The sequence below is a fragment of the Ictidomys tridecemlineatus genome, chromosome X (assembly GCF_052094955.1).
Source record: "Ictidomys tridecemlineatus isolate mIctTri1 chromosome X, mIctTri1.hap1, whole genome shotgun sequence".
Classification (NCBI taxonomy): Eukaryota; Metazoa; Chordata; class Mammalia; order Rodentia; family Sciuridae; genus Ictidomys; species Ictidomys tridecemlineatus.
Genome location: NC_135493.1, coordinates 72,373,050 through 72,398,216, shown reverse-complemented (window position 1 = coordinate 72,398,216; position 25,167 = coordinate 72,373,050). Strand labels below are relative to the sequence as shown.

The following is a 25,167-nucleotide window of genomic DNA, read 5'->3' as shown; positions in this document are numbered from 1 at the left end:
TGGTAGGAAGTATCTCAATCTTCATTTTAACAGATCAGATCCTCTAATAGCTTCTTGAGAGGGCTGCATGCAAAGTATATGTCTTGAGAACCTTTCCATCTGAACATGTCTTTGTTTTATCCTCACACTTTATTGGTCATTTGAGTATAAAATTCTACGTTGCAAACCATTTACTGTAAAACATTCAAGGACACTGATCCATTATCTTCTAACTTCCAGTGTGTGGTTGAGGAGTTTGATGCTATTCTGATTCATACACTTGCTTTTCTTTGGGAACCTTTAGGGCCGCTTTGTAAAGTATACTAAAATTTCACCAAAACGTGCCCTGTTATTTGTCTTTTTTATCTAGTGTGCTTATTGTGCCCTCTCATTTCAGAAACATTTGTCCTTTCACTAAGAGGAATGTTGTTGAATTATTTCATTAATATTTTCCTACTCTCTCTTGTCTTTGTTTTTTTTCCCCCTCCATTGTATTACTTTAATTCACATATTGAGCCTCTTGGAGCCTTCTTTTAATTTTATTTATTTTCCATTTCTTTGTACTTTTGTCTATTTGCCATCAACTACACACATACACACACACACACACATACACACACACACACACACACACACATTCAGTACTGGGAATTGAATCATTGAATTCAACGGCACTTTACTACTGAGCTATATCCCCAATCATTTTTATTTTATATTTTGAGACAGAATCTCACTCAGTTGCCCAGGCTGGCCTCAATCCTGTGACCCTCCTGCCTTAGCATCCTGGTTAGCTGGTATTATAGTTGTGCACCCTCGAGCTCATAATTTATTTAATTTTGCTTTTATCTTATCATATTGACAATTTGTTAATTCTCCTCTCTTTTCTCTTTGCCTCCTGTTTTTGTTCTATGGATTCCTGTAGATTCTGGTATTGCTAAAGAGTTTTCTATCCTGTCTATCAGGACTGTCTATGCAGCAGAATAATATTTTCTGCACTGCAAACATCAGATTTGGACACATCACTTGTTTTGGTCAATGAAATATGAGTGGAAGAGATATGTTCTACTTTTGAGCAGAAGCATTGAGAGTCACTGTGCAATGCCTTCATCTTGCTTTCCCGTCTGCTAGGAGCCTGATGATACCTCAGATGGAAGCTGCTTCTTTGGTTTGGATCCTGAGGGAAGACAACAGAAGAGACATGCAGATAATATATGGCATGAGTAAAAGGTCACTCTTTGTTGTTGCAAGCCATGGAGATGTCGTAGTTGTTTGTGTTTAGTTTTATTCTGTTCCCTGCTTTGTGTCTACTTCCTCTGAATTAAATTTTCTGTTTGTCTTAGTCTTTGTCTTCCACATTAAAGGATTTCCTCAAATGTCTGGTCATCCTTAACTGTCCACTCATTTCTAAGAGTGAAGAACTAAAAGCTTATTGCAATTCTGTATGCAGATTGTAGGGGTTTTCAACTGGACACAGCAGAGTGAGTTTCCTGGACTTTTGTCAGTTTTGATTTTGGGGGGTACTGGAAATTGAACCCAGGTGTACTCTACTGCTGAGCTACAACCAGAACCCTTTTTATTCTATTTTTTAAATTTTGATACCGGGTCTCACTAAGTTACTGAGGCTGGCCTTGAACTTGTGATCCTCCTGCCTCAAGCTTCCTAGTAGCCAGGATTACAGGTGTGTGCTACCAGGCACAGCTAGAATTTCCTGGACTTTTTAGGGGACTCCCAAATATTATTCCCCAGAGAGGAAGACTCCAGTCTCTGTCAGGGGAACAGAGAGTCACAGCTGCATATGTTCCTGGAGCTGAGTGGGGGGCATGAACACCTTGCTGTGTAGCATGTGGACCATCCTTTTCTTCTGCTGCAGTGATCTCTGCAACGTGCTTGGTATCTCTATGTCCAGCCTTTCTGGGACAAAGGTCTCCAGTGTTCTGTCCATCTGGGAGAAGAAGTTTGGAGGTCTAATTTTTCTCATACAAACTTTAAACCACACCACTTGTTTTCAGTCCAAATACACTCCTGCTCTCAGAGATAGCTGGTGTGCCTCATTCCTGAATGTTTCTGAGGTTTGTTGAATAAATTGGTCTGCTTCTGAGCTCCCTGCACTGCCAACTTGGGTTTCCTCTTTCTTCAATTTTCATACCTATTTTTCAGCTCCCAGTCATATACAATTATATGTATATAAAATTATATACTATATATTTAATCATAGATGGAACTTTATTTATCTATTCTTATGTGGTGCTGAGGATGGAACCCAGTGCCTCACACATGCTAGGCAAGTGCTCTACCACTGAGCCACAACCTCAGTCCCGCTCCCAATCTTTTGTAGCATTTGTCTCTATCCTTCTGCCTTAGTCTTTTAACTGAAGGACCTTTCAAAACCTCTGTGCTGCCATTTTGGTGGGACTTTGAGGGAAGAAACAGCACTAGTTCCATTTAGAATATTTATCTATCTGCCGTGTTTAAACTAGAAGGACTGAGGTGTGCAATGAAACAACAGCGGAGATGCTATTTCTTCCCTCTCTTATTTGCACTGTGCTTGATTAAACTTTGCAAGACCTTCCCCAGGTTACCTTAATAATGATTTATGATGTACCTATAGATGATAAAGAAGGAAAATGGGCTATCCAGGGTCTGAGTCAGTCAATCTACCCTTCTCTTGAGCTAGAGGGAAAGTTAAGCTTCCATATCAGACTACAGAGATGAGAGGGATAGGGTCTGCGGAGAATTAGGGTATCGCTTAATAAAGAAGATTTGGGATGTTTCAAGATTAAGAGGAGTTTCCATTGAATGCAGTGAGGATTTCAAAGTAATCAGAGGACTAGTGGATAGCCCTGGAAGAATCAGCAGGCAGGAGGGCAAAGAGATTGGGAAGACATGCTGTTGAATGGGAATGAAGCTTCTAGAAGAGCTGGAAGGGTTGTGCCAAAAGAGCAAAGTGAAAAGCTAGTGCTTCTGGTTTTCTAGAACTGACATGGGCCAAAGCTTTGGACTCCATTTGTCCCCAAATCAGGAACTCTATCCATTTCCCGGGGCTTGCATCCCTTCTCTTAAATAAAATGAGAGTGATTCTTCGTAAGTGGGTTCATTTTTTGAAATGGCCCAAAATTACGAATACTAATGTTGACACTCACATTCAGCCAGGCAGAGAGAGGAAGGGATCAGATACACCTGCATGTGTGTTCTGAGCCAACATTACCTTCTCCTCCTCCCACCTTCAGTCCAAGTCCTAGGTACCTTATCTAGACAGTTAATGCCTTCATTCATTCATTCATTCATCATTCATTCATTCATTCACTAAGTGCCAAGTGAGCACCAAACAGTATTGTAGGCACTGGAGATGTAGCAGGTAACACAATACAAAGATCTTCAGGACTAAGAAGGATATTTCTATAGTGACACACACTGTATGCCTTATTCTTACTAAAACAAAATGACTGCATTAGCTTGTTCGGCATGTGATGAAGATTCCAGACCTAATAGGTCAGAGCAAAAAGGGACTATGTTAGCAATTACTTCTCTCAATTTCACTGCCACTCTGGTTGAAGCCAACATTATCTCTCATCTAGATGACTGTTGTAGCTTCCTAGTCAGTCCCCAACTTCTCTCTTTGACCCTTCTCCTTTCAGCCTATATGCATGTCATCTGACAAAGTGATCCTGTTCAAACCTAAGCAAGTGATTGTCATTTATCTACTGAAAACCTTGTCCTGTCTCCCCATTTCATTCAGGGTAAAAGCCAAAACCTCACCATAGCTTGCCCAATCCTACCCCCTTTAATGTTCATTTCTTCTCCAAATTCATCTAGTACTCTCTACTTCACTAATCCTATTGCCTATTTGGCATCTTTTCTGTACTTCATTCAGCCCATCAAACACCCCTCCTGCCTCAGGGCTGTTGTAATTGCTGTTCCCTCTGGTTGGACTACTCTTTCTCCATGGCTTGTTCCTATAACTGCTTCAAGAGTTGACTTCAAATTTCCTTGACTTTTTTTGATTTTCCTTCTTCTTTCTTTTTTAATTTAATTTTATTTTTTGGTATTGGGGATTGGATCCAGGGGTGCTTAACCACTGAGCAGCAGCATCCCCAGTCCTTTTTAATTTTTATTTTGAGAAAGGATCTCACTAAGTTGCTTAGGGCCTTGCTAAATTGCTGAGGCTGGCTTTGAACTTGGGATCCTCCTGCCTCAGCCTCCCAAGCTTTGGGATTACACTGGGTTTTCCTCTACTTTTAATGGCACACCCCACCCCCAAATCCCATATTCACTCTTCTCTCTTCCTGTTTGATTTGTCTGTATAGTTCTCATCATCTAGTAGACTTTTCATACAATCTGTCTCGTGAATTACCTGTGTACCTTCACTAAAACACAAGCTCCAAGACAACAAACTTTTTTGTCTATTTATTGAACACTTACTCTTTGTCTGTAGGACTCCAGTTGCATCACATAGTCCAGGCACAGAGCACATGCTCAAAAAATACCTGTTGAGTGAATGAATAAATGAGCAGAAGAACATGGAAGGGCTCGTTGGCCAGTGGTTTTGAAACTGTTTTAACAGCAAATGCCAGCCTGTTGAATACCACAGACCTGGTGGGGTATGTCTGACCCCACCAGGCCCTTTTGCTCCCTACCCGACCCCTGCTTCTTGGCAGGGAGAAGGATGGAAGAGGATAAAATGTTGGGCCCACTCCCAAAGGAGCAGAGAGATCCTCCTTTGAAGGCCCAGCCATTCCAGGCTCATGACTGCTTCCTAGCTGGACATTCTAAACCTTTAAGGTTTTTTTTTCTTTCCCCCCAAGTGGAAATTGTTTTACTGCTTGTTTTCTTCTCATTAAAAAAGTAACGAATGTCCACAGTAAACAATTTTATGTGCTCCATAAATAAGATGGAGTTGTTCTCCTCCCCAACCTTGTCCCTCCAGTATCTCCTCTCTCAAACTGTACTTACCTGCTTTTATTCTCTTAACAACTAACTATATCAGGAATCTCTTTCTGAATTGATATTTTTAAAACAGTGACATTGTTGTTTTTAATGGCTGCTGTGTATGAATTCAGCATAATTCATTAAAGCAAGCTGCTTTTTTTCACTATAATAAACAGCCTGGCAATGAACATCCTGGTACGTACATCTTTGCTCTCTTGACCCATTATTTCCTTAGGATGAATTCCCAGAAGTGCAATTGCTGGGTCACACGAGCTTCTGGTTGGAAGACTCCTGATACTATTGTCCAAATGTGGGAGGACTCCAATTCTAAGGGAATTAGAGTGACCCTCTGCCCTGTATTTTCCCCACATAGTTCTTTTGCCTTGCTCACACTCTTTCCTCTAAGGAGATCTATGAAGGACAGAAGAAAAATACTCATTTCATGCTTCTTAGCAATGGGTTATTGTGTACCAGGCACTGTTCTAGATGTTTTATACATATTAATTTGTTTACTCTTCATAACAATGTTAAGAATATACTATGTGTGTGTGTGTGTGTGTGTGTGTGTGTGTGTGTGTGTGTACACAGGGGACTTAAACCAAGGGGTACTTTATCACTGAGCCATGTCCTAAGTCCTTTTTGTTTTTTATTTTGCCAAAGGGTCTTACTAAGTTGCCCAGGTTGGCCTTGAACTTGCAATCCTCCTGCCTCAGCCTCCCAGGGCTCTGAGATTACAAATATGCACCATTGGGCCTAGCTTGAAGGTAATTCTATTGTTAGCTCCACTTTACAGATGAGAAATTGAGGCTGAGAGATGAAGTCACTTGCCTAAGGTCATACAGCTGGCAGGGAACAGGTAGTAGACACAAAGCCAGGCAGTCTTAGATCAAAGCCTGGACTTGTGGCCCCTCACTTTGCAATATCGCTTCTAAAGCCAGGCTTTGGAGCATGACAGTTCTGTATTTGCTGACTACTCGCCTCTGTAGCTGCATGACGCTTGGCAAATCACTTCACCTCTCTGAACCTCAGTTTCCTTGATGTAAATATGAATCACTGTTCCCTCACCTGGTTTTCAGGAAGCATCTACGTGCTAATGTATGGCAAGAGGCACAAAATAGAATTGGTACTTGGTAAATGTGACTTCCCTGCTCCTCCCCGTGACCTGACCCTCTAACACTCCCTCTCCTCACCCCCATGACTGGAGATCCCGTGGGAAAGAAAATGACGGCTTGACTCTTCCCCTGAGGTTTCCGAGCCTTGTGTTCCTGCCTCTTTCTCACGCCATCTCCCTCACAGGCCAGAGCCCAGGAAGTGTGCATTTCAGAACCTCTGCCCCCACGCCCAGCCAGATAACCCCATGGTGGCAGACAGAGAGCTGGGGCAGGCCTGTCACACCCCACTTCCCATCCTCTTGTGCTGGAGGTGGGGCAGGGAGGATGGTTGGCTCCTCTTACCCACTCCCACCTTCCCTGCTCTCTAGTCCCTGGGCCCAGCTCGCCTCAGATTCCCGGCCTCTGAAATCATTGCTCCAGTCCACCGGACTGGGCCCTAGGCCAACTCCTCCAGCCCCAGGCTCGCCGGCAGAGTCTTCGCCTTTGCTCCCTGAAGACTAATCACTGTCCTGTCAGCTTGGCCCTCTTCCCCTGTATTATTGTACAGAAATAGCCCCGGGCCTAGCTTCCCCTCCCCTCCCCGGCGCCCTGCCCTGAGCTTCTCCACCAGTGGACTCTGATCTCTCCTCCAGTACCGTTTCCTCCTCCTCCCTCTTCTCTCCTCTTTCTTGCTCTTTGTGGCTGAGACTTGACCTCTACCTTCTGGAGCCAAGCACAAACTAGATGTGGCTGACAGAGCAGGGGAGCAACCTCCTAGTCCTCCTCCCCAAAGGGCCTAGGGGAGGGAGACTGACGATAGGGCAGTGGTGACTACAAAGGGCTCTTCTGGATGGCCAAGTGCACACAGGGCTCCCACCTAAGCGTGGAGCCATTGAACTTGGCCACAGAAACCCCCAACTTCCTTCTTCTGGTGATGTGCTGCCACTCCCCCGTCTCAACACAGGGCATGATGGGAACTGAGTCTGTCCTCTGCACAGCAGGCTCTCTGGAGAGGTCTGGGAGACATCCAGGCAGGGGTGAGGACCTGCAACCAGCAACCAGCAGAATCCAGGGACAGGTGATGCCCAACAGTCAGGGCACAGCTATGGAGGGGGTAGCAGCTGGAAATCTGTCTGCAGGCAGTGGAACCCAAGTAGGGGCTGGGGAACTAGGACTCTAGTCCTGAAGAGGCCCAGCAAAGACAAGGTAAATCCCAGTCCCCAGGGTTTCATGGAGCTGGAAGGGCCCCAAGGCACTGGAAAGGTCACCAGTGACCAGAGCAGAGGTGGATAAGGTTGGTACTGGGACACTATTATCAGTCAGAGCCTGGAAACAAGACAGGAGAGAAGGACCAGAACACAGAAGCAGGGTAAGACTGGAGGGAAGACGGGAAGAGAGGCAGATACTGGACTAGCAGAGTGGGCCTTGGCTTGCCCAGTGTCATAATGGATGGCAGGGATGGGGCTGGTCCTAAAGGTGGGGTTGTAGAAATGATGTCAAGCTAAGTGAATGTTTCTTATGCATCAGGCACCACTTTAAGTGCTTTCTGTGATTTATTTCATCCCCCCCCCAAAAAAGAAAGCCTAATAAGGATACACCACTGTTTGTGTTTTTAAAGTGAGGAAACTGAGGCATAGATGCTAAGGAGGTTGCCCCAAGTCCCATAGTAAGTAGAAGAGTCTAGTCTTGAACCTAGGAAGTTTGGTTCATCAGCAGGTATTTAACCCCCCTCAGAGGCACGGGAGGCACATGTCCTTGAGGGCCTAGCTGAGCAAGTTTCCCTGAATTTTTTTTTTTGTACTCGACCACTGAGCCCCATCCCCAGCCCTATTTTGTATTTTATTTAGAGACAGGGTCTCACTGAGTTGCTTAGCGCCTCACCGTTGCTGAGGCTGGCTTTGAACTCGTGATCCCTGAAATGGCTCCAGCAACGTTGCATAAGAATGTACTTTTATCCTGCTGTCCCCAAAGTAGCCCTCAGCTCAGTCCCACATTGCTGAGCCCCAACTGACCTGACTCTGGGAGCTCCTTTGTGGGGTCCCCTCTCAATCCTGCTGAGCTCCTGGCAAGTATTGTCCTATCATGGCAGCCATCACAGGCTGACAGGACTAGGGAATGCAAGGTTAGCAAGGGTGGATGTGGAGTTGAGGACAGTGGCTTGGGGCCTTTAGGGAGGCCTCCCTACACCCCAAACCTGCCCTGAGTGTAGATGAGGAAATTCATTGTTTCCCTCCATCCTTCCAGTAATTTCTCAAATTCCTCATTCCTTGCTAACAAGAAGGAGCCAGACCACAGTGGTTTGGAGCCAGGTCAGACCCTCACTACAATTTGAGGGGCTTCACCCAAGTCTGGAGCATGATCCTCCTTCCCCAGGACAGCCCCCTGTTCCATCTCCCCTCTCCCCTCGATCTTCAAGCCAAATAGTTTCCCCTCCTGGGTCCCCCAGCCCCAGGCCTTGCCTCTCTAGATCTGGCTGATGGAGAGCCCTTGCCCCAGCCCCCATTGCCTCATTGGAACCAGCAAAGAGGAAGAGGTAAAGTGAGGAGGGAGGGCAGGTGGGTCAGGATGGTTGGGGAAAGTGAGGGAAGGACAGTCCTAGGAAGAGGGGCTCCTGTCCTCTTCTCTCTTTCCCTAGCACCACCAGTCAAGGGATGTTGGTTATGCAACTCCAAGTTCATGGTTAAATCGCCCACAGTCAAAATAAGCATATGTTTCTCAGTGTGTTCAAATCCCAGCTCTGCTTCTTCCTAGTTACATACAGTGGGTTGGGAACTCAACTTTTCTGGGTGGGAGCTGCCTCCTCTCTGACATGGGCATACTGCTAGCACATACCTCACTGGTTTGTCATGTCCTTTAAATGAGATAATACACAGAAAGTATCTAGCACAGTGCCTGCATACAGAAAAGTTCAATAGCTGGGTATGGTGATGCAAAAGCTTGTAATCCCATGTGTTCTGGAGGCTGAGGCAGGAGGATTGCAAATTTGAAGCCAGCCTCAGCAATTTAGTGAGGCTATAAGCAACCTAGTGAGACTCTGTCTCAAAATTAAAATTACAAAGGGCTGGGGATAGGGCTCAATGATTAAGCACCCTTAGGTTCAATCCTGTTAACAAGTAAAAAAGTTTAATAAATGATAGCTATGGCTGTTGCCGTGGTTGGTACCAGGTCTTCTGAAATCTGGAGCTACTAATATTTTCAGTTACAAGTATGATTACAGATGGTGATCCACAGGCCCTCTGCATGTACTGGTCAACTAAATGATGTATGACCCATGAGCCCTTCATATCCCTGTGGCCTGAGGAGCACAGACCTCCTTGCATAAGCCAAGTAACTTTGGCTCCTTCCTCTCCCAGGACTTGGTACAGCCCTGTGCTTCCCATCCCTGCCCTCCCTAGAATGAGGGAGTGGGGTGGATTGGCCAGGGGAAAGGGGAAGAGGGATCTGATAGGGGAAATGGATTTGATAGGAAAACTAGCCCAAGCTGCTAGTTCAGTTGCCAGGCCACTAGCCCTGACTCCCAGGGTCTACATGACCTATTGTTGTAGGTGACCTCTACTCCATCTCTTATAACCCAAGAAGTCCTTTAAGTCCTCTATGATAGGAGAGACTGGCTGGCCTGATTCAGGAAGCTTAGTCCATCCATGTTTGTTGACTGACTTACAAATAAGGCAGTTACCAAGGGATTACACCACAGAGGATTTCCCTGGGGGGTAGTTTTTTTTTTTTTTTAACATGAGGAAAAATTTATTTGAGGGCTCACAGTTTCAGAGGTCTTAGTCCATAGATAGCTATCTCCATTCCTTGGGGTTGGAGGTGAGGCAGAAACTGGAATCCAGGAGTGGAGTGGATTGGCCAGGGGAAAGGGGAAGAGGGATCTGATAGGGGAGATGGATTTGATAGGAAAACTAGCCTGAACTGCTAGTCCAGTCCCCAGGCCACTGGCCCTGACTCCCAGGGTCTATGTGACCTATCGCTGTAGGAGAAGGCAACTCACATGATGATCAGGAGACAAAGAGAGAGACTCCACTCACCAGATACAAAATATATACCCCAGAGGCCTGCCCCCAGTGTCCACCTCCTCCAGCCACACCCTACCTGCCTTCAGTTACTATCCGTGTTAATCTTGTCAGGGGATTAATTCAATGATTGAGTTAAGACTCCCACAACCCAATCATTTCTCCTCTGAACCTTCTTGCATTGTCTCACACATGAGCTTTTGGGGGACACCTCACATCCAAACCGTAACATTCCACCCCAGGGGGCTAGCTTCAGTTTCCATCTAGCCCCAAGAGAAGATCAAACTCTGACTTCAATACACAAATCAGCCTGCTCTTCCGCAGACTAGACATGCTGCTTCTTTTGCCTTATCTAGGACTCTTCAGTCTCCTTCAACTGTATTTTGGTCAATCTCCAGCCCTATAGATGGATTCTCTCTGCCTCTCAGTATTTCAGGGTCAGAGTGTTCCCCCTATGCTGTGCAGCCTCCTGGGATTGTGTGCCAGCAGCACATCCTGTTGGATCTATAGGCCCCACTGGACTGTGACCTCCTGGAGGGTCAGGCCCTGGCTCAGTAGCCTCTGTGCTTGCTCTAGGATTTGACACACACACCTTGGTCCAGGGCTTCCTGTCCCCCATGCCCACCTCATATTCTTTAGCTCTGATCTCAAACCATGTCTAGATACCGCCCACCTGCTCTGAGTCCTCATTCTCCCCAGCCTGGATCACTACAGTATATTCCCAGTGCCCTGGGACCTCAGCAACTAGAAAGAGTGTCTTAACACAATTCTATCAGATCCCATCCCTCTTCCTCCTCTAAATCCTGCCATCTCACTCAGAACAAAAGCTAAACTTCCTTGAATGACTCATGTGGCCCTATAGGGTCTCCTCCTCCCCTTTATCTCTCAGTCTTCATCTCCTCCCACCCTTCCTATGGCTCTCTGCAGCCATACTGGCTGTTTATCAAACACACCAGCAAGTGCTCACTTCAGGGCCTTTGCCTGAAGTGTTCTTCCCCTGGGTATATACTCAAGTTCCTCCCTCACGTCCTTTGAGTCTTTGCTTAAATGCCACCTTCTTGATGAGACCCTCCTGACCCTCTGTTGCCCCTGCCTTACTTCCCCATGCCCCTTGTTAATTCCATTTTTACTGTCTGATAGTATTTTCTAGTTAACCATTTGGTTTACTCTCTGTCCTCCCTGTCTTGAAAGTCAGCACATGACACAGAGATATGTGCTTATTCGTTTGCAACTATATCTCCAGTGTCTAGCACTGTACCTGGAACATAGCATCCAAGGAAAGAAGACAGTTTAGGTCACTCTGGAGCCCTGCTGGGGAAAGGGAAGCCAGAGAAGGCTCTGGACTCAGACCTCGGCACTCAGCTTTGAATTATCCTTGCTTCCATTGTCTGTAGCCTCAACAGGGCCCTTTTTTGGGGGTTCTTTCTGGAGGATTCCATTGCAGGATGGCAGGTTTGAGGACTCTGGTATGTAATCAGGATTCTGTTCCTTAATTCCCTCAATTATCTGGTCCCACACCATGTAGCAAGTGGGGAGGGATATTTAACTCAAGGATGTGTCTGCACCTGACATTGTGCTTGACCTTCCCTAGTCCCTCCAGACAACAACAGAAAGTCTCCAATTCTCTTTTGCAGTTGGTGCCACCACTCTTGCCTTGATTACAGTTTAAAGGTCTGGGCAGGGATGCCTGGCTCCAGGGCCTTTGCTCATGTGACTGGCAAGCACTGTCTGGCCAAGCCAGGGACCCAAAATTACAGCCCAGAGCTGGCAAAAAGCCCTTGCCCACTCACCCCAGGCAGGAAAAGCAGAGCCACACTGGACCTAGAGCTCTGTAAGGAAGGCCCATGCATAGTGTGAGGGGCAAAGAGGGGGGAAGAAGCGGGGAAGGTCAAAGACAGGAAGGAAGAAGGGAGGGGAGATGAGCAAGGAAGAAGGGTATGTGTTAAGAGCAAGAAAAGGCACCTATTGTTAGACTGCCCGAGCTGACAACCGCAGTGTGTGTGTGTGTGTGTGTGTGTGTGTGTGTGTGTGTGTGTGTGTAGCAGGGATTGAACTCAGGGACACTTGACCACTGAGACACATCCCCAAAGCCTCACAATCCTCCTGCCTCAGCCTCCCCAGTTGCTGGGATTACAGGCGTGTGCCACCACACCTGGCCAACCCTGGTGGTTTTCAAACTCCATTCCTTGGAATGCTTCAGGATGCTTCCAGGGCCTCTGAAGCACAAGTGGGAGCCCAGTAGGTGGGACTGTTGAGTCCCATTGCTTCTCAACCAGAATGACACCTGGTGACCTGATTGAACATTGAGCTTTCACATGGGGTTTTGCTTAATGGAAGGTTTCTGTAGCTAAAATGGGAAGGAAGAGACGGAGAGGAGAAGAAAGAGGGGGGAAGGAAGGGAGTGAGGGGGAATTGGGGGACTCCCAAACAGGGAGATCAGTGAGGGAGCTGGAGGGGCTCTAAGCTGTGCTGCCTTCTGTGCCGTGGCCTTTCCTACAGCCCTGTGGGCCTCCAGGGGCGCAGGCATCAAATAAGAAGGTGCATTGCTTTTACTGGGAAGGGATATTGGGGAGGGCTGCTAAAGGTGGGGGCTGGTGATCTAACTTTCTGAGGATTTAGAAGGTCTATGGATGTGCTTTTGGGTTCCACAAATAATGAAATATTGTCTACCAAATTATGACTATGGAAACACTCTGAGGAACTTTTTGATTTTTGCTCTTTGTAACTCACTGGGGGCCTGATGAAGAACTGTGTTTTCCAAAAGGGAGAGAAAACTAACAAAAGCTAGAAAGCTCTAGCTCTGGCCTGCTCAGGAGAGGCAGCACCAAGTCCTCCTCAGAGGCTTTAGGGCCTGGGGAGCTGGGCATTGGACTTGGAAGTACATCAAGCCCTGCAGAGGGCATGGTGTGCATGGGTTTGCGGGCCGGGCAGGGGGTGAGTGGGCTGGGGGCAGGGGCATTCTGGATGGAGTGGGGGCTGGCTGGTGTTGGAGGCGGTTGAAGAATCCAGGCTGGCTCTAGAAGGGAGGTTCCCTAGCCCTGCGGCTCTTGCTCTTGCTGGCCGCCAGGCCTGGCCCCTCCAGCGTTGCCATAGTGCTCTGTGGGTCTTCCCAGCAGCCTGCCAGGCGGAATGTGGCCTGGACGGTTTCCCAAGGAATGTAATCAAGATGTAAATGGGGGGCCAAGAGGAGCTGGTCGATAGGGTTGTCACCTCCTCAGGCCTGTATGGGGTTGGCTTGGACTGGCCTAACCAGGACAATCTCCTGGTTGGGCTCTGCTCTGGGGCAGAGTGGTTGTTGAGTGCCAGCTTCCCTTCCTGGTGGGTCCTGAGACAGGGGACATGCCCACTGGGGCAGCGAGTCCTGGGGTCCCTCACAGGTCCTCTTGCCCACCTTTTCCCCTGCACCCAGTTGGGAAGATGTATCTTTGGGTGTGTGAGCTGGGTTGGGGACATCTGGCAGAGATTGGCAGGGACTTCAGGACAATTCTGCCTTATTGGTGGAGCTCAAAGCAAAATTCCCAGGAGGCCCCGCGCTCATTGTTTAGAGGCAAAGCAAGGGTTGCCTCAACTAGGACAGCCACTTTGGGTCCATCTGTCTAAGTCCTCTGAGACCAAGGTACTGGACCATTCGTTCTACTTGATGCAAGGGAACTGAGGCACACACAGGGGCCCTTTCCCTGTCTGAGTGGCACTGCAGTGACTCCTGACATGCCTTCTCTGCCCCCCTCTGAGCTTCTGCTTTTTGATGAAACTGTAGGAGCCATCTTGAGTCTAAGATGTCAGCATCCAAGAGGAGTGCTTCCCTTCACCCCAGCTCCTAGGACTGGCACTGTTCCAGGGTCAATGTTATGCAGCACGAATGTTCCAGGACCATCCCAAATCCCGACATGCGGTCTCTTTACTCCACGAAAAAAACATCAAAATGAGCCTCAAGTACCAACATTTTGGTATGCAAATGTCAAAGGGTTTCTTGGCACCTGTGGACTCACACTATGGTGTCGGTATCTGAGTTATTTCTATGTTCCAGTCTCTGTTGTGTCACTTAATAGGCGTATGGCCCTGACAAATGAAACCCTCTCCTTTCCTAGGTTCTGTTGGCCTCATCTTTTAAATGAGGAACTCGATTAGGAACAAATCACCCTTGAGGCTCCTTCTGTCCATGACATCCCTGTGAGACATTACCTGGGGACTTCCAGGCATGGGACATCTGCCCCTCTGACTCCTTGGCCTTTTCTCTGAAAGAGATAGTGGATTGGAGCCATGAACTCTGTTAGTGGTCAGATCTTGGCTGAAGTCCCTGATCTGCTGCTTCCTGCATGGGTGACTCTGCGAAAGTTACTTTTCTTTTTAGAGAATCACTCTTCGAGTCTGCAATGAAACTACTGGAGTGGGGGTATAGTTCAATGGCAGAGTAGTTACCTAACATGTACAAGACCCCAGCACTGTTAAAAAATTAATAAATTATGATATAGCTTTCTTTGCAGTACTAGAGATTGAACCCCAGGGCATTTTACCACTGAGCCACATTCCCAGCCCTTTTTATTTTTATTTTGAGACAGGGTATCACTAATTTACCAAGGCTGACCTTGAACTTGTGATCCTCCTACCTCACTCAGCCTCCTGCATAGCTGGGATTACAGGATGCCCCACTACACCTGGTTACTTGTAATAGACTTTTAAAAACAAAATAAAATAAAATATATGAAGCTCCTGAGACCTTCTTTGTTAGTGATTCTAAGAAGGAAACAAGGCCTGTGTGCAGGGTGTCTCCATCAATGCCTGGCCTGGGAAATAGGTGTGGCAAGAAGAAAAGGCTACAAGATACTCAAAGAAACCAAGAACTGCCCATCACTGAATGCTCTGCATACCCTAGAGACATGAATTTAGGAGCTGGTGGCTGGCACTTTTCAGTATCCTGAAGGGAAGGGGCAACACAGGGCCAGGGCTGAAAGAGCTTCTTCCAGAATGAACTGAAAAAGTAGGAAGGTCTACCACAGGCAGAAGTGTGTCCACCTCCTGCTGCTGACCAGAGCACCAGTGCCTGCCCTCAGGTGACCGCCAGCCAGTGCCCACAGCCCTGGCTCACCAGGCCTGAGAACATATAGCAATAAGTTGGCTCTAAGCCTCAGATTCCTGGTCCCCTCATTTTGCTCTCCATGCAGATGGGCCCATGGTTGAATAGAAGTCACCTCTGATGTATTTATGCAGCGTCGCTATAGCATTACCAGAGTGGACACAGCCTGAGAAGGTGCCAGAAGGAAGCACCATACACTGACTCTTCCTATTTCCCCTCTCTCTTCCCTCTCCTCTTCTACTTCTTATTCTTTCTTCTCCCTGCACCAGTCTTTCTTTCTTCTCTACTCTCTGCATGACCTGCTCCCTGAAATTTCTTTCTTTCTCTCTTTCTTTCTTTCTTTCTTTTTTTGAACCCAGGGGTGCTTAACCACTGAGCCATATCCCTGGTACTTTTTATATCTTATCTAGAGACAGGGTCTTGCTAAGGTGCTTGGGGCCTCACTAAGTTGCTGAGGCTGCCTTTGAACTTGTGATCCTCCTGCCTCAGCTTCCCAAGCAGCTGGGATTATAGGCATGCACCACTGCACCCTGGAGTTTCTGTCTCAACTTTTGTTGATTTAGGTTTATTTCACTCTCTGGATTTCCATGTCTGTACTTGGTCTTCCCTTGGAGGAAATACATGGGAAGTTGTAACCAGTACTGTTCTGGGATATCAGGTCCAGTACTAGACTCCCTGTAGCTAGCTGGTCTGGGACAGCAGGAATTTTAGTGACCCACAGACTCCAAAGAACAATATGAGAATAACACACACTAACATTCTTTCTAAAATACAGTAGACACCCTAGAAGTGTTCCAATTCCAGCTTGACATGGTGGCCCCATGCCTATAATCCCAACTACTCAGGAGGCTGAGGCAGGAGGATCACACACTTGAGGCTAGCCTGGGCAATTAGTGAGGCTCTATCTCAAAATAAAATGATAAAAACATCTTAGGATGCAGCTCAATGGTGGTGTACTTGCCTAACATGTGCAAGGCCCAGGGTTCAATTCCCAGAACCACAAAAAATAAGTTCTATTCCTATCTTCCATTGGAAACCTTCCTTTTTTAGGGAACGAGGCTGGGGCTTAGTAAAATAAAGACTCACTTTTAGTACAAAAATCTAAGCTCTGAGCCAAGATGAGGAATACAGATGCCCTTACTGTCTCTCTTCCAAACTCCTTAGTCTTCTTTTGCATGTGGCTATCACCTGAATACTGGGCCCCAGCCTCATACCTTGCCTATCCTTAATCTTCTCCTTCAAAAATTTTGTCCTCTGTTGAGGGTGCAAGACATATATTAGAAAGTTCATCCATCCAGGGCTGGGATGTAGCTCAGTGGTAGAATGCTTGCCTAGTAGGTGCAAGGCCCTGGTTTTGATGCCCAGTATCAGAAAGCAAGCAAATCCATCCGTCAAGGACATAGAGAGCATCTACTATGTGCTGGGCCCTGTGGGCAGAAATAAACATGGCCTCATGAAGCTTCCAGGGGAGTGTGGGAGACAGACTGAACAAAAAGTTAAGGCTAGGGCAGCGCTATTAGACCAAGCTTGGAGTGCTTTCTTCTGAGCAGTCTAATGTAGACAGGGATTCAGGGTGGCTTTCTAGAGGAAGTGCTGTTCAAACTATAGCTGGAAGAGTCCATGGAAGACAGATAGATGTGTTCTAGAATCAGTTCTGTGTCTTAACCATTATAAGGAGGTGCCAAGTCCCATTTTAGTAGTAGCTCATTTAATATTTTAAATCACCTTAAGAGCAGGGTCTATTATTAGCCTCATTTCTCCAATGAGGACACTGAGACTCAAAGAAGTCAAGTGATTTGCCCACAGTCCCAGTGCAAATTCACATTAGGAAGCAGGATACAGTTGGGCTCCAGAGCCTGACCTCTGTGCTCACCGCTCTTCTGAAACACTGGGAAACTAGAAGCAAAGGAACCATCAAGGGTTTAAGTAGGGGAGAAATCCCATGGGTAACAAGCTAACAAAAGCACTAGATGCCCTTCAATAGATGAACGTATAAGGAAACTCTGGCATATATACACAATGGAATATTACTCAGCATTGAAAGAGAATAAAATCATGGCATTTGCAGGTAAATGGATGAAGTTGGAGAATATCATGCTCAGCAAAATAAGGCAATGTCAAAAAACCAGGTGCTGAATGTTTTCTCTGATAAGTGGATGCTAATTCATATGGGGGGGGAATGGGATGAGTGGAGGAGCTTTGGATGGGGCAAAGGGCAGGGGGTAGAGGGCAAAGGGCTAGGAAAGATGGTGGAATGAGAAGGACATATTGCCCTAGGTACATGTATGCTTGCATGAATGGTGTGATTCTACTTCATGCACAACCAGAGAAGTGAAAAATTCTACTCCATTTGTGTACAATGAATCGAAGAGCTTTCTACTGTCACATATAACTGATTAGAATTAATATTTTTTTTAAAAAAAAGCACATCATGGCAGGGTGGACAGAGATCTGTAGTGGGGCAAAGGTGCAAACAGGGATCTAGATGAAACAAGATGGTGGCTTGGGCTAAAGTAGGAATAGGGAATAGGGTATAGGGAATGGATTTGGGTGTTAATTTGGTGGCAGAGTGGACAGGACTAGTGGTAATGTTTGCATAGAAATTTCCAAGTATACTCCACAGGCAATATCAAATTGGATGTACTCAAGATTCAGGTCAAGTGGCTAAAGCAAGGATCAATGTTATACTTGTTCTACAAGTAAGAAAACTGAACTCGAAGAGGAGCAGCAAGTTATTGAACATCAGAATTAGAAATATACATGTTCAGCAGGGCTCATGCCTGTAATCCCAGCAGCTCAGGAGGCTGAAGCAGGAGAACTGCAAGTTCTAAGCCAGCCTCAGCAACTTGGCAAGGCCCTAAGAAACTCAGAGAGACTCTGTCTCTAAATAAAATATAAAAAGGGCTGGGGATGTGCCTCAGTGGTTAAGCACCCCTGGGTTTAATTCCAAGTGTCAAAAATATATTTGTGTGTGTGTGTGTGTGTGTGTGTGTTCCAGCTAGTGTATGTGTTCCTGAGCAATCATGCATGGATTCATATGCATGATCCATGCAGGGATGTGAGTGTACCTGTGCATGCAGTTATGTGCAGATGTGTGTAGGTAGATTCATGAATGCTTTGTGAAAATGCGTGCTTGCATCCTCTGTGTGTGCTACCTCAGATGGGCTCTTGGGCTGCAAATTGGGCCCTTGTTGGGTGGTGAGAATGTGTCGGAATGGTAGAGTGCTAGTCATGCTCACTGATGAAGACACAAGACCGTGGAGGAGGTGTGGGGGTGGCAGCCATTCCTTTTGGGAGCTGAACTGAGTCTGGGGGTCTCTTAGGTGGGTGGGTTCAGTGTAATGAAAATAACACTTCAATTATTAAGCACTTATTGTGTGTCAGGCCCACATGCAGTACATCAGACCATCCTTCCAATCCTATAAGGTAGCAATACTTATCTGTATTTGTAGATGAGACAGAGGGTCAGGGAGGATATATAGCATTCTCAGGTCATACAGCTGGTAAGCTATGGAGCCAGATGTGGACATTTCTTCCTTGTCCTTCTTTTTCTTCTTTTGCAGTACTCAGGATTGAACCTAGTGGTGCTCCACCACTAAGCTACATCCCCAGCCCCCGCCCCCGACTTTTTGAGACTGGGCCTCACTTACTGAGGCTGGCCTCAAACTTGTGATCCTCCTGCCTTAGCTTCCTGAGTCACTGGGATTACAGGCATGCACCCCATGCCTGGCTTGGACACTCATTCTTAACTGCTCAGCTACTCCACTGCATATACAGACACACAGACACAGGAGTGCCCGCAATAGCAGAAAAATGCAGACCAACACAGGGAGCTGGCACTCCTTGGTAACCTCCAGAGCAGGGTGCCACTCTCACTCCAGGTGCTGGAGGCATAGTGCTGAATCCCAAAAGATTGGGCAGCCCAATGTCTCCTCCTCCCACTGGGGCCTGGACCTCACCCTGCTGATCCTGAGATTGGCTGTCTCGGGGCTTGCTCAGGTTTCTGGCCTCTGGCCTCCAGGCTCCGGGCTTCAGGCAGCCAGTGAAAATTTATGGCTTGAGAAAGTTCTTGCAAGTCCAATCCTCACATCCCCCCTCTCCGACCTTGCATGGTTTATCAAGATACGGGGCTCTCCCTCCTCCTCCTCCTGCTGCTGCTGCAGGCTCCCTCCCCAGCCCTTTGTCTCTGGTCACAGCTATCCCCCCCTCCTGCTCCCTCCTCCTGCTGACCTTGCCCACCACACAGCACAGCCTCCAATTGCAGATAACATTCCTTCTCTTTTCTTCCCCCTCCTCTGGCCATGGAAGCAGAGGAAGCAGTGCACATATGAGACGCACATGCTTGTGTGTCCGTGGGATGAGGAGGTGGTCCCTGGGAGTTCAAAGCTGTGGTCTAGTGGGAAGAGGAGCATCACACATAGATGGAGGATGGACCTTTTCATGTTCATGGGACCAGCAAAAGGCCAGGGTCACTGAGCATGAGCAATAACACTTACAGCATGAATGTGTGCACAACGTGTCCATCTGTACATGTACATTTCTCTTGTACATGCGGAGCTGTGAGTTGAGTCCTAATTGAAGAAAAAATCTGTAAGCTCTAGTCAGATATATATATTAGAGTGGCTAAGAGCATTGACTTTAGGCCAGACTGCCATTTACTAGCCATGTGTCCTTGAACTAATCACTTCACCATACTGTGCTTCAGTGTTCTCATCTGGAAAATGGGGATAATCATAGTGACTACTTCAAAGAATTGTGAGAAATATACAAATAAAATTGCATAAAGCAGTGCATGATGCATAGTAGGTGATCAGTGGATGTTGGCTATAACTATGTGGATAAAGGAGGGAAAATTTACATTGACTAGATCTTGCCAAATGCCTGGCATAGGACGTAGCACTTTATATATATTATCTCATTTTATTCTAGCATTTAGAATGGTGCCTGGCCCACAGTAAATTTTCCATGCATATTTGCTGAATGGATGAATGAAATATCTCATAAAGTCCTAATGAAGTGAAAGTTTTTACAGACAGGGAAAATAAGAAAGCCTAAGTTCCACATATAGTCTGCCTGATGACTGTGAATTTGGGCCCCAGGTATGTGTTTACCACCATTTGGGGGAAACCATGTGGATGGACAAAGGTCAAGACATATTAGCACTTTCCTTTTCCATTTACAGATGTGGATGAGGGTGGGTGGCACACTGGGGTATGAGTGTGAGCATGTGGTGCAACACACCCTTAAGAGGTCCAGGATCCCCCAGAAGTGAGGAATGTATAGGCGGGCTGAGGACGGGTAGGGAACTGCAAAGTGATATCAGCATGGCTGCAGGTCCCTCAAAAGAAGGGCAAGAGTCTCAGGCTCAGCATTCTCTCCAGAACCAGGTAAAGAAAGCCAGACGTGGAATGCAACTTCCAACTCTGGGAATTTCACAATTGGAGGGGCCCTTGGAGCTCAACACTGTCCTACTCCCTCCAGTCAGATTATTGACAAGAAAACTGAGGCTCAAGGAGGACCCCAGGGGTACATCTGGGGCACTTGCACTGGGCTAGAGTCAGCCAGAGCCAGGAAGATCAACCATTTATCCTTCTGCCAGGTGTGATGGCAAACTCCTGTTATCCTGATTACCGGGGAGGTTGAGGTAGGAAGGTCACAATTCAAGGCCAGCTGGTCAATTTAGGGAGACTCTGTCTTAAAAATAATAATACAAAGAACTGGGGAAATAACTCAGAGGTAGAGCACTCCTGGGTTCCATCCCCAGTACTGGAAGGAAGGCAGGAAGGAAGGAAGTGAGGAAGGAAGGAAAGAAGGAAGGAAGGAAAGATGGAAGACTGGCAGGCAGGCAAACATTATTCAAATCTTGGTTTGAGAGGCCATATGAGGGAGAGAAGGTAAGGAATGGTCCCTGTTTTAGTTAACATTTTTTTTGCTGCTGTGACAGAAAGACCCAATCAGAACAGTTGTAAAAGAGGAAAAGTTGATTTGAGGGCTCACAGTTTTGTAGGTCTCAATCCATAAACAGAAGACTCCATTCATTGGAGCTCAAGGTAATGATGGAAGAGTGTGATGGAGGGAACTAGCTCACATGATGATCAGGAAGCTGAAAGAAAGAAGCTCCACTCTCCAGATATAAAATATGAAGCCCATAGCCACACCTCCAATGCCCTCCCTCCTCCAGCCACACCCCACCTGCTTCCAGTCACTACTCAGTTAATCCCATCAAGGATTAATTCACTGATGAGGTTCATGCTCTCATAACCCAATTATTTCTCCTCCAAACCTTCTTGCATTGTCTCACACATGAGCTTTTGGGAACATGTCATATCCAAACCATAACAGGCCCCGTCTACCTACACTGCTGGAAATAGGCCCCATCAGCAGGCCTGGCTCAGAAAACAGGAGGAGACTCCAGTTTTGGTTTCCGTGACAATTCAGAACAGTTCTGAAAAGAGAGAAGTGTAAAGATGGAGAGGTAAGAGGCCTCAGTGGCTGACCAAAATACACTTAGGCTACCTGGGGTCCCCAGGGAGCACTGCCTGGCCCTGGGAGCTTGCACGGAGCTGAGGCTGCCCTGGCCCTTGTGTGGTGACTCTTGCTCTTGCCAAGGGGAAGCTGTTCTGGATGCAGACACAAGAAACTGATGGGTCACTGGTTGCCTCTGCCTCTCACTCCATTGCAACATGCCTGCCAACAGGATGGCTTCCTGCTCTGCCCTTGCTTCACCTGCAAGATACGATACCTGTAGTAACTCATTCCTCAGAGGGTCTGGCACCAGGCTCTGGTTGCATTGCCCCCTGCTGGGGTGTCAAAGCTGGAGACCTTGGCTCCCCCAACTCTCTCTCTCCTCAATCTTTTCACACCCATGAAGTGGTCAAGCTGGGAGTTACTTTGGAGGTCATTGTTATAGCCACTTCAGCCCCAACTTCACGTGATAGACAGGACCAGGGACTCACCTAAGTTAAGATGGAGTCTCTGGATCTTTGGGGCTGGCAGCCAAGCCCCTCAACACTGAACACATCCTTCCTACTCTTAGACCCAACTACTTGTGCTAAAGCCCTGATTCTTGGCTTCAATGCCTGGGCCAATCTAAGCTCCTGTGACCCTAGTCCCCCAGGCCCACTGCAGAGCACAGAAGGAGTCCCAGGGTCTCCTGCAGTTGTGGCCCAGCTCCCTTTGGGGATCTGGGCTGTTCTGAAAGCATTTGGATCTGGACTGGGCTTGATGGGGTGGGGATGAAGGGGAAGCAATGGAGGTATAATAGCTTGATGTATTGAGCATCTACTATGTGCCAGGAACAGCCTTAACTACTTTGCACACATAACCTCATATCAAGACATCTAGAGACCAAATGGCATGACCAAATAAGCTGGACAGGGGAGTCTCATCAGGTCTGCCTAACTCCTGGTCTAGTATTCCTTTGATCATAAATATTCTGATGAGTCTCACTGATGGGAGATTTGAAGTATCAAGTAACGCATGATCCTGACTTCCAGCAGACATTCACTTAAGTCAAATGGGGACCCAGAGCCTGGGCCCTGCCATTCTCTACACATGGGACCAGATTGTTGCTGTTTCCAGACACTTCTTGTGAGGAAGTGCTGCCCGGTGGGAATCTCCCAGGATTCAGCCAATCCTCAGTCTTTAGAAAACTCACATTCTGAGACAAACCATCCTTGAAATAGAAGGTGAATGTCAAATGCCAACTAAATCCTCGTGGGTCATTTTTGACTATGAGGACAGCTCCTTACCGATAGATGATAATGCTTTTTTTTTTTTTTTAAGAGAGAAAGAGAGAGAGAGAGAGAATTTTAATATTTATTTTTTAGTGTTCAGCGGACACAACATCTTTGTTGGTATGTGGTGCTGAGGATCGAACCTGGGCCGCACGCATGCCAGGCGAGCGCGCTACCGCTTGAGCCACATCCCCAGCCCTGATAATGCTTTTAAAACCATTTACCTTCTGGCCTCTTAATTCTGACAAGCTACCTGTGAGAGACTTTATCCAGGAAGGGTTAGAAGAAGGGAGAATGGAACTTAGTTAAATGGAAGTGAGAAGCTATTTCAGATTTAGGGAATAAATGAAGAAAAACAGGAAGTGTCACCATTACAAATGGGCTGGTTCCCAAAGCATATTTTGAGCAAAATTGCTCCCATCTATAAGACAAGGGAGAGGGCAAAACTGAGTGTGGTTGAGGGCCTCCTCCGGAGTAGAAGGGAACTATAGTGCTCAGGAAGGTGGGAAGAATGGGAAGGCAGAAGCTTGGGCCTGTCAATGGAGGTCTCACAGCCAAAGGGATGTTTCATGTGAGACCATTGGTACCCATCCTCAAAACCCTTGATGGGGTAGGGGAAGTTCAAGGGGACAAAGGGAAGGGAAGGGGAGGAGCTGAAGAGAGTGAGGCAGTCCTGGTGGGACTCAGATCAGGGCTCAACCTCTAGTAACAGCCCAGGAAACTGATATCCTATCCAAGTCCCTGGTGATAAGATGTTGCCAAATCTCATGGCAGCTTGAGTGTAGTACAGTAGTAACTGGGATATCTTGTGGTCCCCAATCCATCCCATCCACACCTTTTTTTTTTCCAGTGATAGGGGAATGAACCCAGGGACCAGGCAAATACTGTACCACTGAGCTACATCCCTAACCTATTTTTGATTTTATTTGGTGATAGGGTCTTGCAAAGTGGTCCAATTTGCAATCCTCCTGCCTCAGCCTCCCAAGTAGCTAGAATTTCAGGGGTGCACCACCACATCCAGTGCAGCTCCATTTTGATTCAATATTCTCACATTTATGAGTATTACCAAAATGTGTTAGTTGGACTAAGCCTTGCAACAATCCCATGAGTTCATTACTATGGTCATGTGCTACATAACAATGCTGCAAGCAACTATGGAACAACAAGGGTTTCATAAAGATTAGAATGGACTTGAAAAATTTTTATCACCTATGATGTCATAGCTGTCATAATGTACATAGCACAAAACGTTACATACATTTGTGTGATGCTGATAATAAACTACTATGCTGCCAGTTCTATTAAAGTTTAGCAACTGGGCATAGTGGTTCACGCTTATAATCTCAGTGACTCAGGAGGCTAAAGCAGAAGGATTGCAAGTTCAAAGCTGGGGATTTACCTCAGTGGTTAAGCACATATGGGTTCTATCCCCAGTACCAAAATAAACAAACAAACAAACAAAAAACCGAGCTATAGCCCCAGTCCTGTATTTACATTTTATACTTATTATTTATATTATATACATCACACATTATTCATTTATAGTCATACCTAATAAGTAATGCTTGTATCCCCCTAATATTATAACATAAATATTTATAGCCTTATACAATGAATATGCAATAAATGATATGTAACAAAAAGTTATATATATATATATATGTAAGCATATATAATATCTATGTCCATGCACACTACATAAAAAGTTTAGTACATTACATATAACTATGTACAATACATATTGCTTGATAATGATAGTAAACAACTGTGTTTATGTATTTATCATACTATACTTTCAATCATTATTTCAGTTGTACTCAAATAAAAACATTCCCTATAAAATAGTATGACATGTTACACCTGTAGCAGCCTCATATTTCTTATCTTTACCATGTCAAGTGACAAACCTAGACCAGCTAGGTTTGTGTAAGTACACTCTGTGATGTTCAGCTAAGGACAAAATCACATATCAATGCATTTTTCAGTCATTAAACTATGTATAACTATATCAGTATGATGTTATGCAGATGGGGATACTGAGGCCTAGAGAAGTGACGTCACTTTTCTAAGGTCACCTGGCTGGGAAATGGTTGAGGCTGAGTTTTTTCTCAGTGTAATGGGCATACATTTATTAGAAGAGATATGAAAGGAGGAAGGAAAACAATCTCAAGGGAAATAGTAGGCCCTTTCAGAGAGAAGAGGGACAGTGTACCTCTCCTGTGAAGCTGAGATTTGATGTTGGATTCCAGAGTCTGTTTCCAGAAGCACCACTCCATAGAGCCTCTTCTCATAGCAATCCTGTGAGGCTCGATCCAGATGGTGAATGTGCAGTGCTCAGCTCCATG

General features: G+C 46.4%; 1 long non-coding RNA gene across 1 annotated transcript in view; it reads right to left on the bottom strand.

Moving 5' to 3' along the window:
• Nucleotides 1-374: 374 nt before the first annotated feature.
• The window catches only part of LOC144371630 (uncharacterized), a 75,572-nt gene continuing 50,779 nt past the window's right edge, over nt 375-25,167 (bottom strand). The window contains exons 2-3 of the long non-coding RNA XR_013431583.1: nt 4,399-4,463; nt 375-1,153 (exon numbers count right to left, since the gene is read on the bottom strand). This is a non-coding gene — a long non-coding RNA (uncharacterized LOC144371630). The remainder of the gene's footprint in view (nt 1,154-4,398; nt 4,464-25,167) is intronic.